Source organism: Mixophyes fleayi, chromosome 7 (assembly GCF_038048845.1).
Source record: "Mixophyes fleayi isolate aMixFle1 chromosome 7, aMixFle1.hap1, whole genome shotgun sequence".
In the NCBI taxonomy this organism is placed as follows: Eukaryota; Metazoa; Chordata; class Amphibia; order Anura; family Limnodynastidae; genus Mixophyes; species Mixophyes fleayi.
The window spans coordinates 46733107-46751627 of record NC_134408.1 but is presented as its reverse complement, the minus strand read 5'-3'; positions in this window follow the sequence as shown (position 1 = coordinate 46751627).

The following is an 18521-nucleotide window of genomic DNA, read 5'->3' as shown; positions in this document are numbered from 1 at the left end:
GCATATTAGTACACCAGTGTAAATGGCAATGCATCTTGCACCTGTGTTCTGTAATCATTTACATGTACAATGAACATGTTTTATAATCAAACTTTTTTTTTTTTTACTTGTTAATGTATATATTTGTAAAACACACAGAATAAACCACACATTGTACATCCAACAGATTTATTGTTGAATTCTGTAGAAAAAATGAACAGTTGGAAAAACAAAAAGTTTCAACATATTTATGTTAGTAATATAACATTGGACTTTTTAATGGTGAAAGTGGCTAGTGCTTTGTGGCATAAGCTAATGAAAAAAACTGAAAGATCTCAGTAAAGTTTTTTTCAACTTTTTAAATTTTTTTTTTTACATTATTGATGTTTTCTCTTAATTCTTTAAAACAGGCCTGTCCAACCTGCGGCCCTCCAGATGTTGTGAAACTACAAGCCCCAGCATGCATTGCCAGTAGACAACCTGTTGATAGCTGGAAGGGCATGCTGGGACTTGTAGTTTCACAAACATCTGGAGGGCCGCAGGTTGGACAGGCCTGCTTTAAAATATTCGTCAAGCTTTCCCAACTTCTGTACCACACCCTACAAAGAACTACCAACATTCTCTCCCTCAGAACCTTTGTCCAATATGATGATGGTGTCTACGAGAAAAGGAAAAAAATAAGTTTATCATTTGACTTCTATATCTTTAATAAAGTTAAGTTCTTACTCACCTTCTACACTGCTCATAATAACTTTATGTTGTGGTCCCTCTTGTTGCATCTCAGCGAAGGTGCCCTTTACCTCCATAGGTTCTGTAAAACAGGCGCCATTTTGCTTATTATAATGGTATATGTTTCTCCCAAAAATATTTTACTGTTTCCACATGTGACTTCAAATACCTTCTTTTAATACATCTTTTTTTTCTTCTAATTCGGTATCTATTTTTTATGCTTTAACAAGTACATGCTCAGCCTTAAAAAATTTTGGTACCTACGCAGCACATGTGCGTCCTGCTTTCTGGAAATAATACAACATTTTCAATATACTATATACTTTTGTCAGTCGTTCATCTACAAATTTACTAACAAGTCCTTTAAACAGTTGCATGACAAACTCACTTTTTTTTAATGTTTCTACAGATTCGCATCAGTCACCTTTGTTCTTTATTTTTTAGGCCTGATCAACGCTTCTGCACTTGAAATTTATTTCTTTTCTTTCCAAGTTTCTCCTTAATTTGTTTTAGTAATTTCTGCATTATTAGTTCCTGTCTGGTATTCACTCTTCAATATTTTCTCTTTTGGCAATCGTAGTCGTACTGGTCCAGTACTTTTACCATCATCTCCACCTTGTATTTCTTTTTCTTCTCCACCCCCCACCACTAATTCTACAATTTTTTTCTCAACTTTTCACATCCCTACCGACACCTGCTCCTCATCCGCCTTTTTCTTGCGTCCCTCGGCGCCAGACAGGCTCCTCTGTAATTTAATACACTCATACATTGGCGTTCGTTTCAGTTGTGGACCAATCAGTGGTGATACCTGTACAGAATGGAGCATTGTGGGTGAAGGCCATTCATGTATACTACACTCGTGTTTGGCAAATATATAAATATATTTAACCCCTAGTGGTCCAAGAAATACGAACGGATACTACGAGCGTTTTAAACCTTACATCCATAGCCATATAAGGTAAGTTTCTTATGGAAAGATTAGAATGTTTTCTTGTACCATTGTGCTTATCGTAACAACTGCATAAATATATATTTTGTGAATGTTAATATGTATATGCAAAATACTTTTGTTATACTTATTAGTTTTATTTATGATACACACAATGGCTAAAATAGTAGTGAAAATATTTGGTAAAAATATTACAATATATTTTACATTTTCTTTGATATCATCAGTGGACAAAAGATTAACATGACTCTTAATTTTTATTTTTAAAGAGAACCTGAAAATGTTATATGACCGCAATGTGGAGCTGATGAAGGATTTCATTGAGACATAAAGGGTGCACCCCTGTTTGTGGAAGATAAAATCAAAGGAATATGGTAACCGAACGTTACGTAAAGTGGCTATGCAAGAACTTATGAAAGCGTGCCTGCCACATTACCCTGGAGCAAATTTGGAATGGGCAAAGAGCAAAATATAGAACCTTCGGACTGGATACAAGAAAAAACTAAAGGTTGAGGCCTCAAAAAAATCTGGGGCAGGTTCAGATGATGTTTATGTACCAAAGCTGTGGTACTTTGACCTTCATCCGTGAAAATGAAATTACACGGCAGTCCACCTGCAGCCTGGATACAGACAGTAGTTCACCTACTGATGTGATCCAAGCAGATGACCTCTTAGTGGAACTGTAAGTTCAGTATGTTTTGCTGTTGCTGTGTAACAGGTTTATTAAAGTAGAAATACATAACAATAAAGTTTGCACATATAACATGCTTATAAACAATTTGTTACACAATATCATTCTGCCATGACACTGCACATTCCCCGTTAAAATATTGAACGTATGCCTCCCTGTTTAATTTTGCACTGGCACTTGCATTTCTAAAGTGCCCTGATTGTAGAGGTGTTAATCCAACTACCTCCGTTTCCTCTACATTGTTGTACTCATACTTATGTGAACTGCGTACACAGGGGGTTTTACCTCTTAGAAAGTTATGCAGCACACAACAGGCCATCACCACTTTGTCTATCTTGTGCAAACGTAGATTAATAGCAGAATGAAAAACTCTTAATCTGTTGCTGAGAATTCCAAATGCATTTTCAACAACACACCTAGCTCATGACAATCTATGATTAAATATCTGCCTTTCTCTAGACAGATTGTGTTGCGGGTAAGGTTTCAATACATTGTTGTGCAATGCAAATGCTTCTTCAGCCATAAACACAAAATTTAGTCCATATTTTGTACTACTTCCAGTTGGAATATTAAGTTCATAGTTTTTTAGTTTTGCATGAAAGGGAGTCTGCTCCAATGCACCACCATCAGACACTTTCACATTTTTACGAATGTCCACAAATAAGAATTCATAGCTCACAGAATGATGTTGAAAATTCCTTTGTAAATATAATAAAAAGATCCACTTTTGGATGGAGGCATAATTCCGAAATGTTTCCCATTAACGGCAGAGCCACAGTTAGAAAATTCCATTGCCTCTCAAATTCTTTCACAAATACTTGCCATTATTCTATTGTTACAGGAAACTGAAATATAAAGAGGTGTGAAATAGTTTAATTACATGCCTTTTATATCATACTCTTTTTTTTCTCAGTCTTGCAGTCTTCTTGCCACAGCGAGCAGACAAAGAACAGTTGCTTGTTCTTCAATAATATCCCCATTAGTAAACAAAAATTGTTTATGTGCGATTGAGAACGAACGTACACTGTACATGTGCTAAAGAATGTATGAAGAAAACGTTTTACCTTCGCTTTTGTATGAGGTTTGGGGTGGGTACTATTGAACATGCTCTGCCCTTTATTTAAATTTCTTGGGTATATCGTTGCATGGATCTCATAATTCATTTCAGTGTGTACAAAAATCTAATCTTTGCTCATGACAATATGGCTGTGGAAAGTTACTGCCTAGACGGTCGGTCTTTCATTAATCGTCTAAAACGTGACTAGTGTGTACACATTACTCACCCGAGCGATCGGACGTTCGGTCGAAGTAAAGTCGTTGTAGATAACACGTCGGTCAAAAAAATTCTTCAGTGTGCACCTGGGGCCTGATTCATTAAGAATCTTAAATGAAGAGGTATCTTATTTCAGTCTCCTGGACAAAACCATGTTACAATGCAAGGGGTGCAAACTAGTTTTTTGTTTTGCACATAAGTTAAATACTGACTGTTTTTTCATGTAGCACTGCTGCCAGGAGTAGCACTAATGGCTGCCAGGAGTTTGGGCAAAAAACTGGCCCCATAGTTAAATGGTGAAGTTCAACGGGCTTATGTTAATATGTCTGGTGAACAGGCTTCTGTCTAGCAGCAAATAATTGCTGAAATTTTGGCCTGGATAGGTGTGATAGGACAGAGGAGATCTCAGCGCTACCATTACTTGCGGTATCTCCCGGGGAAAGAGGTGCGCTCACAGCAGGCAGAACTCTCTAAAGTGTTAAAGAGCTGGTTGCAGCCAAATACCAATTCACCTGGCTATATGGTGGAGATCTAGCAATTAACCACTGTGTTGGTGGACTTGATCGCAACTTGGATGCTACAAGCAGTCTTACGAGGAGCAGTCTTACGAGGAGCTTGCTATAGCGATTGACATTTTTTCAGCACTGCAACATATGTGTAAGGCTCCAGAGAGGAATCCAAAGCTATTGCTCAAGCAAAAGTTGCCTCTATGGCTGGTGGAGCCAGTAAGAAAAATTTCTCCACCTGTCTATTCTGAAATTGGTGAACCTGGGCATTTCCTTGTTGAATGTCCAAAGCAACATGAACAAATGGATTGTTCTATTGCTCGGCTGGGCTCAGACTTTCCTAGTTGCTGCACCATGTCCCCCTCCATGGGTAATCCGTTACTATTTGGGTGACCTGTTTGTCCTGGTGAATCAGCATGCTATTTTCACCCTGGGAGACTCTGGAAGTGAGTTGACATTGGTCTCCAGTTCTGTGGTTACAATAGAAGTGTCTGCAAGGTTATCTAAGGTAAAGGTGCTTTGCATCCATGGAACTACGAAGGAATACAAGCAGATTTGCCTTCCAATTATCCTAAAGGGCCAAACATTTTGAGGTAGTGGCTACCATAGCCCAAAAACTACTGTACCCCATTATCCGGTGGTGAGACTATTCCCTGTTCCAGAATGTCCTTACTGACTGGATCCGGCTGGGAAATGTCGGCAACTGATACGCCAGCTGAAAGTCCAATCTTAAAGGAACATGTCCAACTCTTACTGGGCCCGGGAAAGAGACAACAAAACCGTTGCTCAAGGATTCTGAATCCAGGTCCACGACCGCTAGATGTCCCAAGTCTCGCCCAAGGAAACAAAGGAGACATTGAGGCAATCATTTGCCAGTAACACTGTCAACACTGTAACACTGAATTTGGGGCCACCAGAGGAAACTGAGGACTTTTCCCCAATTCAAAGGCTTATTTCATTACAGGACTTTGCTAGGAATCAGCTTAATGATGTCTCCCTAGAAAATGCATTTAAATCTGTTGTGGAAATTAATGTTGTGGGGAAAGCTGCCAGGCCGGCAGAACGTGTACCTTATTTTTTCGTTAAAGGGGATTTGTTGTATAGTGCAGGGGTTGGTCAGGGAGGAAATGTTGAACAATAGTTGATACCACAGGTACACGTACCTTTAGTTTTGAAAGGCGTACACACACATCTTTGTAGGGGTCATTTGGGAGAGAATAAGTCTCTGGAAAGAGTCTCTGGAAAGAGTACAACTACAGTTTTACTGCCTGGGAATACGCATGGCAGTAAAAAGATAATGTATGTTCTGCCCGGTACATCAGAAAACCTCTCCGAAACCCGATTACAGGGCCCCATTGTTGTATAGAAGGATGAGACAAATAGGTCCTCTAGGGAAACAACACTTAGAGAATGCCCAGGAGCATCAGAAAAGGCATTATGACACTCCCGCATTAGTTAATGTTTTCAACCCGGGTGACAGAGACCTTTGCACACTAGCAGGGACCTTATGAGGTCATAAAGACAGCTGGCCCAGTGAACTATAGACTCTGTCAGTTGGGTAGAAGGTGAAAACAGCAAATTTATCACGTCAATTTACTAAACTTTGGCGTGTGGAAATTCTACTGTATGCGTTGGTAGCTGTTAAAACAGAAGGGTGTGACGTACCTGTTGAGACCTCATTGACACTGTCTGAGAGGCAACAGGTGGTAGAGTTGGTGGCTTGAAACAGGGACACCTTCTCTTCATCCCTAGGTGTACTACTCTGACAGGGTATAGACCAGGAGCTAGACATAAACATGCCGATGCCCACTCCTATAAAAATTCGCTCCCTGCAGTATCTGTTTCATTTAGATTCGTCAAGCTAAATGGAGGGGTATGGGACAAAAAGTTCAGTTTTCCGCTCCCCACAGTATCCGTTTCGCCAAGGTTGACAAAGCTAAGGGGAGGGGTATGTGGCAGTATTGGCAGTTTTTCACATAGTGTTAAAGAAGAGTGTCACTCACCGGACTGTGAGTGCTTCTTCCCGGACATTTAGGAACCGTGGCCGTCCTCCATCCTGAGGGACTGCGCATGCGCAGCCCTTTCTAAACCTTCAGTGTATGTTCCTTTAACTTAATTGGCAGATCAGGCAACCTCCCTATATTAAGCACCTGTGGTCAACACCACGTTGCCTGATCTTGGAGTCTCATTCCGCATGAGTCTCTGAAGGTGTTCCTGTGTTTCCTCGTTTATTCAGCCCAGCTGATTCCTGTGGTTTCCAAACCACTTCTACCTCTGTGGTTTCCAAACCACTTCTACTACTGTGGTTCCCATACCACTTCTACCATCTACTGTATCATCGTGACTGTGAGCTGATTCCTATCCGCTGCCTCCGTGCACTACAGTCTTCTAACCACTTCAACTCTACCATGTATTATTGGGACTGTTAGCTGATGCCTATCCGCTGCCTCCGTGCACTACAGTCTTTCATTCACATCCACTCACCTGTTCATGATTGTGACTGCCAGCTGATTCCTATCCGCTGCCTCCGTGCACTACAGTCTTCAACCTGCAACTCGTCTGTGTTTCATCATCGTGACTGCTAGCTGATTCCTATCCGCTGCCTCCGTGCACTACAGTCTTCAACCTGCAACTCGTCTGTGGTTCATCATCGTGACTGCTAGCTGATTCCTATCCGCTGCCTCCGTGCACTACAGTCTGCAACCTGCAACCCGTCTGTGTTTCATCGTGACTGTTTGGCTGATTCCTATCCGCTGCCTCTGTGCGCTTCAGTCTTCAGTCCTTGTCAACTCCCCCGTGTTTCCTTGAGTCTGCTGCCACTATTGCTACCCGCTATTCTCCGTGATCAACAGTTCCAGTTCAACTCTGCTCTCCCGTGTCCCATCGTTACTGCACCTGCTGGTTGCTATTGGCTACCTCCGTGTTCCCGCAGAGACCCGCTGCTATTACTCCTCAGCGCTACTCATCCATCTACTGCTGATCCGCTCTCCATGCCTTCCTGTGTTCCCTGCTGGTCTACCTACCTGTGCGCTGCACCTGCTAGACCACCGCTTCACCCATCCAGGGACTTTGCATCCTGCCGGCCTCCTGCCGTTCAGGTATCTCTGCACTCCTGTCTGACTGCCTTCTCCTGAACCACGGTATGCATACTCCCCATTGACTGTGCTGTGTATTGCATACCTTCCTGGACTGTGTTGGTTCTTCTCTGGAGTGTGCTATCCGCTGAGTCTATTGCCATCATTGACTGTGTTATCTCGTGCTGGATTCCTTCTAGAGACTTTCTATATTGGCAGTGTTGTTCAGTCATTTATACATTTATATTGTGCATATTACTGTGGATCAAAGTCAAGGTGCCCTTGTATATCTTGTGTTGCAGTCTCTCCCCGTGCACCTCCTCACATATATATTCAGTGGTACAACTTGCTGGTGGCAGACCACTGACCCCTGTTTCCAGTTTCACCTATTCCAGTATCCTCTCACATAGCAGTGGTACAACTTGCTAACGCAGACCACTGACTCCCCGGATACCTCCACTTGGATTCTATTCCTTCACTCAGACAGCGGTACAACTTGCTATCCGCAGACCGCTGACTCTCATCACCCCCTCGTTTCTGTTGGACATTCCTCCTCACTATAGCAGTGGTACAACTTGCTACCGCAGACCACTGACTACCTTCACGTGTCCTTTGTCCATACAGTTCCTCGTGTATTACTACCTCCATATTGCCAGTGCTGCTAGTCATAGACTTTCCTGAGCATCTCATCATCTGCTATTTCCTGTTCCGTGATCACCCTGCTACCAGAGTACCATATTACCACCTATACTGCTCTGGTAAGCCTATCACCTGGTGATCCCTGGGTAAAGACTCCTAGTGCCCGTGACAGTAAGATCAGGCCATGACAGACCCAGATACGGAACCTACTGCTAAAGAGATGCTGCAGCATCTGGTCAGCCGTGTGGAGCAACAGGATGCTCGCCAACAGCTGTTACTTCAATGTTACCAATCGTTAACCTCTCAAGGAACATCTGGACAGACTGTTACAGCTAATATTGAAGCTCCTGTGCTTTCCTCCGTTTCCCCAGTGCCATCCCAGGTGTCTACAGCTCCTACGCTTCACCTGCCTACTCCGTCAAAATATGACGGGGACCCCAAAACTTGTAGAGGTTTCCTTAACCAATGTTCAGTCCATTTTGAACTCCAACCTCAAAATTTTTCTACCCATCGTTCCAGAGTGGCCTATCTTATCTCACTGTTTTCTGGACAAGCCCTGGCTTGGGCCTCCCCTCTGTGGGAGAGAAACGATCCTATTCTACAAGATAGTGCCAAATTCATTTCCACGTTCCGAAGTGTGTTCGATGAACCAGGTCGTGTGACCTCCGCTGCTTCCAGCATTCTTCGTTTGCGACAAGGCTCCCATACAGTAGGACAGTATGTCATTCAATTTAGGATCTTAGCCTCTGAACTTCAGTGGAACACTGAAGCATTAGTTGCCGCCTTCTGGCAGGGGCTCTCCGATAAAATTAAAGATGCACTGACTACCCGAGAGCTTCCTTCGTCACTAGAAGATTTGATCTCTCTTTGCCATCGTGTAGATATGAGATTTCGTGAAAGAGAGTCTGAGAAAACAACGGCTGTTAAAGCACCTCTTCGTTTAAACCCTCAATTTCGTCCAGCTCCATCCTCTGTGATTCCCATGGAGATAGGACGTTCCAAATTATCTTCAGAGGAGAGGAAACGAAGAGTAAAGAATAGACTCTGTATCTATTGTGCTGATTCCACGCATATGCTCAGCTCTTGCCCTAAGAGATCGGGAAATGCCAGGCCCTAACTAGTTCTGGAGAGGTGAAGTTAGGGTCCCTGGAGTCCTCTCCATTGTCTATGAAATCTAAAGTCTGCGCTTTTGATGTTACGATTTCCTTTGCTACCAAATCCTTTGAGTCACAGGCATTGATTGATTCCGGAGCAGCAGGAAATTTCATTTCTAAATCACTAGTGAATCAATGGTCCCTACCAGTGATCACTTTAAAAACACCCATTACTGTGACGGCTATAGATGGATCACGCCTCATCAATGGTCTCATCACCCAGAGTACGTCTCCAGTAACCCTTCAGATTGGTGTACTACACCATGAAGAAATTTCGTTTTTAATTCTTCCAGTTACGACAAGTCCGATTGTCTTAGGCCTTCCATGGCTTCAGTGTCACTCTCCCCAGATTGACTGGCGCACCCCTCAAGTTACGTCTTGGGGGTCTGAATGTCACCATCGTTGTCTCTCTCAAGTTATTCCTCTTAAAGTACAGCAATCTTCCATCTCATCTTCCTCCCCGGGACTCCCTCCTCAGTATGCTTCATTTGCCGATGTGTTTGATAAAGCTCAGTCTGAACGTCTTCCTCCTCATCGTTCTTGGGATTGTCCGATCGACCTTCTACCTGGCAAGACTCCTCCCAGGGGTCAGGTCTATCCTCTCTCGTTACCTGAAACTCAAGCCACATCTGAGTACATACAGGAGAATCTCCAGCGTGGGTTCATTCGACCTTCCACCTCTCCCGCTGGAGCTGGGTTCTTCTTCGTCAAAAAGAAGGATGGATCATTACGCCCTTGTATAGATTTTCGTGGTCTCAACGCCATTACTATCAAGAATCGGTATCCCATTCCGCTGATCACTGAGCTATTTGATCGCATCAAGGGAGCTCGGATATTTACTAAGTTGGATCTTCGTGGTGCCTACAATTTAATTAGAATCCGTTCCGGTGACGAATGGAAGACCGCGTTCAACACCAGAGATGGGCATTACGAATATTTAGTAATGCCCTTCGGGCTGTGTAATGCCCCCGCTGTTTTCCAGGGTTTCATCAATGAGATCTTTCGGGACTTATTATATGTATGTGTCGTTGTCTACCTGGACGACATATTGATCTTCTCACAGGACCTGCCTTCTCATCACCAACATGTGGCAGAGGTCCTCTCCAGACTACGGAAAAACTCATTGTTCTGTAAATTGGAAAAATGTTCATTCGAGTTACCCCAGATTCCATTCTTGGGGTATATAGTTTCCGGAGTTGGCCTGAAGATGGATCCAGACAAAGTAAATGCTGTACTACATTGGCCTCAGCCAACTACTCTTCGTGCCATCCAGCGTTTTTTAGGTTTTGCCAATTACTATAGACGCTTCATTCAAGACTTTTCATCCATTGCATCTTCTATTGTGGCCCTAACTCGGAAAGGGGCTAATACTAAGCAATGGTCATCTGAGGCTCTCCAAGCCTTTCAAATTCTCAAAGAGTCCTTCTCGTCTGCTCCCATTCTTCGACAGCCTGATGTGACACTCCCCTTCTTCCTAGAAGTAGATGCCTCTAATGTGGGCTTAGGAGCTATTCTCTCCCAACGCTCGGAGCAACAAAAATTACATCCTTGTGCCTTCTACTCTCGGGGTCTTCTGCCCGCAGAGAAAAATTATACTATCGGGGACAAGGAGTTGCTGGCCATCAAAGCTGCATTAGAGGAATGGAGATACTTGTTGGAAAGAGCTCGCCATCCGGTGACGATCTTCACGGATCATAAGAACTTGTCATATTTGCAATCTGCCCAATGCTTGAACCCTCGTCAAGCAAGATGGTCTCTTTTCTTCTCCCGTTTTGAATTAATTATAACCTTCAAACCAGCCGCTAAGAACAAGAAAGCTGACGCTCTATCTCGAGCTTTTGTGACGTCCTCTGATGTAGAAGAGGTTCCCAACCATGCTATTCTAGAACCCAAATGTATTTCTCTGGCTGCTTCATCCACCAAAATGCTACCATTTGGGAAGACCCTCGTGCCTCCTACTCTGAGGAGGAAAATCCTTTCGTGGTTCCATGCCTCTCGTTTTTCTGGACACGCCGGTGAACACAAGACCTTTGAGATTCTCTCTCGAAGTTACTGGTGGCCTTCAATGAGGAGAGACGTCAAAGAGTTTATTGCGTCCTGTGATTTATGTTCTCAGTTCAAATCCTCCCGCAGAACTCCAGCAGGGTTGCTGCGACCACTACCCATTCCGTCCAAGCCTTGGACCCATATTAGTATGGATTTCGTTACTGATTTGCCACCAAGTAAGAATCACAATACTATTTGGGTAGTGGTAGACAGATTTTCGAAGATGGCTCATTTCGTCCCTCTGTCCGGTTTACCTTCCTCGTCTACTCTGGCTGAACATTTCATTAAAGAAATCTTCCGCATCCATGGATGTCCGTCTGAGATTGTGTCAGATAGAGGAGTACAATTCGTTTCCAGATTCTGGCGGTCCCTTTGTAAAACCTTGGGCATACGATTAGCACTCTCATCGTCTTACCATCCGCAATCTAACGGACAAACGGAACGAGTCAATCAAGATCTTGAGACTTTTATTAGGATGTTCTCTTCAGCCGACCAAGACAACTGGGTAGAATTTCTCCCTTGGGCTGAATTCGCCCATAACAACATGTACCATGAGTCATCATCCAAAACTCCATTCTTTGTGGTCTACGGTCACCATCCGTCTTTTCCGGAATTTCCTGCCCTCCCGCCCACCCAAGTTCCTGCTGTGGAGACTGCTTGTCAGACCTTCAAAAATATCTGGTCTCAGGTCAAAACCTGTTTAAAGAAGACATCTAACAAATATAAGTCTTTCGCAGATAAGAAGAGGCGGGCTATTCCACCACTAAAAATTGGAGATCGTGTCTGGTTATCTACCAAAAATATTCGTTTGAAGGTTCCATCTATGAAATTCGCCCCTCGTTTTATTGGTCCATATAGGATCATTCAAGTTATCAATCCAGTATGTGTTAAACTTCTTCTTCCTAAGAATCTTCGGATTTCCAATGCCTTCCATGTGTCCTTGCTCAAACCTCTCATCATCAACCGTTTCTCGACTCCTCCCTCAGCACCGCAGCCAGTTCAAGTTCATCAGGAGGAGGATTTCGAGATTACTGAGGTATTGGATGCAAAAATTTCGCGAGGAGTCCTCCGTTTCCTCGTTCATTGGAAGGGCTTTGGTCCTGAAGAGCGTTCATGGATCAAAGCTGAAGATCTTAATGCTCCTGCCCTTCTGAAGAAGTTTTATTCCAAAAATCCGGACAAGCCCGGTTCCAGGCGTTCTGTGCCCACCTTTAAAAGGGGGGGTACTGTCACTCACCGGACTGTGAGTGCTTCTTCCCGGACATTTAGGAACCGTGGCCGTCCTCCATCCTGAGGGACTGCGCATGCGCAGCCCTTTCTAAACCTTCAGTGTATGTTCCTTTAACTTAATTGGCAGATCAGGCAACCTCCCTATATTAAGCACCTGTGGTCAACACCACGTTGCCTGATCTTGGAGTCTCATTCCGCATGAGTCTCTGAAGGTGTTCCTGTGTTTCCTCGTTTATTCAGCCCAGCTGATTCCTGTGGTTTCCAAACCACTTCTACCTCTGTGGTTTCCAAACCACTTCTACTACTGTGGTTCCCATACCACTTCTACCATCTACTGTATCATCGTGACTGTGAGCTGATTCCTATCCGCTGCCTCCGTGCACTACAGTCTTCTAACCACTTCAACTCTACCATGTATTATTGGGACTGTTAGCTGATGCCTATCCGCTGCCTCCGTGCACTACAGTCTTTCATTCACATCCACTCACCTGTTCATGATTGTGACTGCCAGCTGATTCCTATCCGCTGCCTCCGTGCACTACAGTCTTCAACCTGCAACTCGTCTGTGTTTCATCATCGTGACTGCTAGCTGATTCCTATCCGCTGCCTCCGTGCACTACAGTCTTCAACCTGCAACTCGTCTGTGGTTCATCATCGTGACTGCTAGCTGATTCCTATCCGCTGCCTCCGTGCACTACAGTCTGCAACCTGCAACCCGTCTGTGTTTCATCGTGACTGTTTGGCTGATTCCTATCCGCTGCCTCTGTGCGCTTCAGTCTTCAGTCCTTGTCAACTCCCCCGTGTTTCCTTGAGTCTGCTGCCACTATTGCTACCCGCTATTCTCCGTGATCAACAGTTCCAGTTCAACTCTGCTCTCCCGTGTCCCATCGTTACTGCACCTGCTGGTTGCTATTGGCTACCTCCGTGTTCCCGCAGAGACCCGCTGCTGTTACTCCTCAGCGCTACTCATCCATCTACTGCTGATCCGCTCTCCACGCCTTCCTGTGTTCCCTGCTGGTCTACCTACCTGTGCGCTGCACCTGCTAGACCACCGCTTCACCCATCCAGGGACTTTGCATCCTGCCGGCCTCCTGCCGTTCAGGTATCTCTGCACTCCTGTCTGACTGCCTTCTCCTGAACCACGGTATGCATACTTCCCATTGACTGTGCTGTGTATTGCATACCTTGCTGGACTGTGTTGGTTCTTCTCTGGAGTGTGCTATCCGCTGAGTCTATTGCCATCATTGACTGTGTTATCTCGTGCTGGATTCCTTCTAGAGACTTTCTATATTGGCAGTGTTGTTCAGTCATTTATACATTTATATTGTGCATATTACTGTGGATCAAAGTCAAGGTGCCCGTGTATATCTTGTGTTGCAGTCTCTCCCCGTGCACCTCCTCACATATATATTCAGTGGTACAACTTGCTGGTGGCAGACCACTGACCCCTGTTTCCAGTTTCACCTATTCCAGTATCCTCTCACATAGCAGTGGTACAACTTGCTAACGCAGACCACTGACTCCCCGGATACCTCCACTTGGATTCTATTCCTTCACTCAGACAGCGGTACAACTTGCTATCCGCAGACCGCTGACTCTCATCACCCCCTCGTTTCTGTTGGACATTCCTCCTCACTATAGCAGTGGTACAACTTGCTACCGCAGACCACTGACTACCTTCACGTGTCCTTTGTCATACAGTTCCTCGTGTATTACTACCTCCATATTGCCAGTGCTGCTAGTCATAGACTTTCCTGAGCATCTCATCATCTGCTATTTCCTGTTCCGTGATCACCCTGCTACCAGAGTACCATATTACCACCTATACTGCTCTGGTAAGCCTATCACCTGGTGATCCCTGGGTAAAGACTCCTAGTGCCCGTGACAAAGAGACTAATAGTTTCCCTGGGAATCTGAAGGCTCAGGCTACAGACAGCATTAAGTCTGCACACTCTACCACACACACAACACAGGAACACTGGTGGAGCACCTGGGTGTAATTAATTAATGGAACAGCTAGTGTAGTGCTTGAGAGGAAACATAAATACAGTGTTCATCCCAGAAACTTTTGCTAACTGGGTAGCATTAAGAAGCAGCCAGGTGACATTAAGAAGCAGTCGAGTGGGGGCAGTGTAATACTGTAATAATTAAAAATGTTGGAGGTTATTGCTCACACCTGTCAGGACTGGTCATACTGGTGGTCAGTAGTCTAACACGCATTGCTAGCTGTAGTGCTCACATAGAGCCTGTTCTAATAGGAAAAGCAATGGTCTATTCTATTATTATAGGACTCTATTGGGCTTCAAGAGCCGGGTAGCAAATCAGATGGGTAGAACACCCAGGAAATTGATGCTTGGGAGAACACTGACATAGCTGTACTTGTGCTATGGGTTGTGCGACTCCCAGTGTCTAGTTAGGGGACTATCTGTCTAGTTAGCGTTAGGGTCTCATGATTTTGTACATATTTTTTAGTTTGATTTCTAAAACTAATACAGTACCTGATCATTGCACCCGGACAAGCCTGAATAAAACAGCAAAGTGGTTCATCAAACCTGTGTAAGCAGCTATATATATATATATATATATATATATATATATATATATATATATATACATACATATCTATAATATAAATGTCTAGTGGCGTGTGTTAGTCTGTCTGTGTGTGTGTGGAAAAAATAAAACCAAGCTGCAGCGCCACCTGCTGGGCGGAGTTATACACTGACCTACTAAATGCTTGGTGTATGTGGAAAAAAAAATTCAGAAAGGGCTGAAATTTGGTAAACTAAGATGTTTTTAATTTGTTAATTTAATTTGTTAATTGTTAAAAGTGTTTATAAAGATTTTAAAAAAATATATATATATTTCTTGAAGGAGAAGTGACAGTTGGGAGTGGTTGGTGGTTGCCCGGGGGTGACAGTGGGGAGTGGTTGGTGGTTGAGGCCTAGGCTATGGCCCAAATGCATGACAAGAACCTTTTTAACACCTTAAGTAGCTTGATTTGACTAGAATGCATGAGTTAACTTGTGTATATATATATATATATATATATATATATATATAGATAGATATAAAATCCAAAATACAGGTGCAGGTGCACAGTTTAGGCACTAAGAACATATTTATATATGAGACAGATATATGTTAAACTCTATAGGGATATAAACTCTATAATATTACTTTTTAGCCTAGCACTCCACTCATCTGTCCTTAGTTGTTTTGAATCCGAGCAATCTGGTTCCTACCAATACTACTTGTAAGTTTAGAGGTACTAAATGAGTAATGTCCTATATTATAAAATTATAAATTGTCATTGTAGGTACCCCTCTGAAAGAGGTCACCTTGTCATGGTAGATGTGCATCCACAGTTTGATCAAAATGTGCACTAGGAACCTCATGTTTATTCTAGAAGTCATATTATAGAGTTTATATTACTGCAGAGTTTAATAAGAATCTGTCTCTAATAATGTATAAATATGTTCTTTGTACATTAAGGGCTAGATTTACTAAGCTGCGGGTTTGAAAAAGTGGGGATGTTGCCTATAGCAACCAATCAGATTCTAGCTGTCATTTTGTAGAAGGTACTATACAACTGAAAGCTAGAATCTGATTGGTTGCCATAAGCAACATCCCCACTTTTTCAAACCCGCAGCTTAGTAAATCTAGCCCTAAGTGTGCACCTGCATCTCTATTTTGGATTGTGCATTGTATTTTCAGTTACAGTAGTGTAGCACCTTTAATACAGTTGGAAATTAGGGTGTACTGACCACCCGCCTAGGAAATTTATATCTATCTATATCATTATATTATTTCCTGTAACTATTAGTTTAATTGGTAATAGTTATCTCACAAACTGTTTTTGCCATTACGGCATCTAAGAGGCCTAAAGTGACTTATATTATTAAGGAAGCACAATATAAGAAATATGCTAAAAGTTATGGCTCATATTTTCCAAATTGGCAACTGGTTTAAATAAAAGAAACACAGGAAGGGTTAATGCTGTGTGTGTCTTGAGGAGCAGTGATGTCATGCAGGGGTTGGGGTGCATACCTGCAGCTAAAAGAAGTGGTCAATGCAAGGAAATCATTCCAGATGATTGAGTCTCTTAGACTAGTGTCCAGCAATCCTGTTATCTGTTGCCTGTATCCTATATATTGACCCAGCTTTGTATTGAGCTAGCTGCCAGCCATTGTGACCTTGCAAGGTTGGACTACAATTTCTCTTGCATGCCTAAAGTTGGGTCCTCCATTATATATGCTTCTGTGCCGGCATTGTACTCCTATGTACTTCATTTTGCACCTGACGCTAATGCCAACTTTAATAGAACTGTACCATTTATTGGGGGAACTAAGTATTATTGCCAAATTGCTCATTATTAAGAAACCACTGATTGCATGCCATGTATCGTCACTGCGCTACATCTCTTCCGCCCTGTGTATCAGCTGGAATCACAGCTGATTGTTTGCTAAACAGGCACCTGTTTAAACATATGCTGCTACAACATTGAATATATGCACTACACAATTTCATCATTCCCCCCAGCAGAGGTCATTGTCTGAAGATCTTTGGGATCAATAGCATCAATGGGACCTGCTTCTACTTTGTGGTTGTCACTGTGCATTCTAATGCAATGTCTGCGCTGTACTTACTACAGCTCATCAGCTTCTCAGTCGATTGTTGCCATTCCAGATTGCGTGAGTTCAGCTTGTTATAAGTACCAGTGCTATACTGCAGCTCATCAGCTTCTTGTTTGTGATCGCAGCTTCTACAGCAAGTAATGGGGCTGTGCTTCTGTACAGCCTTCCAGCTTCTATCTGCTGTCATCAGGGCTGCCAAGAGGAATTCAGGGCCCGGGTACAACAAATTCATGGGGCCCCCCCTCATAGTCGAGCAAGCCCCCAAAAATTTCGGGGGTGTGGTCATACATTCAGGGGTGTGGCAATGCACCGTTGGGGCGTGGCTAGCCTAACAGTGGCGCAAAAAATTTCGGGGGTGTGGTCATACATTCAGGGGCGTGGCAATGTGCCATTGGGGCGTGGCTAGCCTAACAGGGGCGCCAAGAATTACAGGGGTTTGGTCATACATTTGGGGGCATGGCAATGCACCGTTGGGGCGTGGCTAGCACATCAAAATAACTAGGTCCCGAATCCACCAGAGCATCACATATGTCCCAGCACTCCTGACTTTTAAGACATCTAGCACCACAGTGTAGTATACAAAGAATGCAGTGTGTAAACAAAGAGTTCAGTCTTTGCCCGCACCTTACATTGGGCACAACACTCACCAAAAATTGCCATTGTCCCTACTAGTATCACAACATTTCACACACTGTGCTGCTCTCTCCTACCTGTTCTTCTCACTTTCACCACCTGTGACTGCTGCTTTCTTTAGTTGCAGCTTGTCCGGATCCTGGAATGTTCAAGGACCTATTTGGAAAAAAAAAATGGCTACATTTAGAAAATTACAGCCAGCCCCAGCGTTAAATCAATAGCACCCACGATTAATAATTAGGCCTTCCTCCAGCCCCAACATTAAAATTATACTATTCAGATTTAATAAATAAACCTATTTCCTTCCTGCAAACAGCAATACCTATTTCCCGCAACCATCACTGCCATTAAATAAGTCATAGTCACATTTAATAAATAGACCTCATTCTTCCCAAACTCACCCCCATATTCAATAGCCCCCAAACCACCCCTTCTTAAATTAATAGTCCCCACTATTAAATTGCCTCACCATAACCCTACAAACAAAATAGCGCCCATTAATTAGCCACCACCTACCTCACACACTACATTGCAACAAGCCCCCTGTGCCATTACTCACACATTACTGTGCCCCTTTATCACAACTACACTGTGCCCCCTTATGCTCACACTGCGCCCTCCATGCTGCTCTCCCCCCTTCTTTTTTTCTTTGTGCCTCTCTCCCCTTTTTTCTTTTACTGTCGGGCTCTGTCCCCTTTTTTCATTTTACTGTCAGGCTCTGTCCCCTTTTTTCTTTTACTGTCAGGCTCTGTCCCCTTTTTCTCTTTTACTGTCAGGCTCTGTCCCCTTTTTTCTTTTACTGTCAGGCTCTGTCCCCTTTTTTCATTTTACTGTCAGGCTCTGTCCCCTTTTTTCATTTTACTGTCAGGCTCTGTCCCCTTTTTTCTTTTACTGTCAGGCTCTGTCCCCTTTTTTCTTTTACTGTCAGGCTCTGTCCCCTTTTTTTCTTTTACTGTCAGGCTCTGTCCCCTTTTTTCTTTT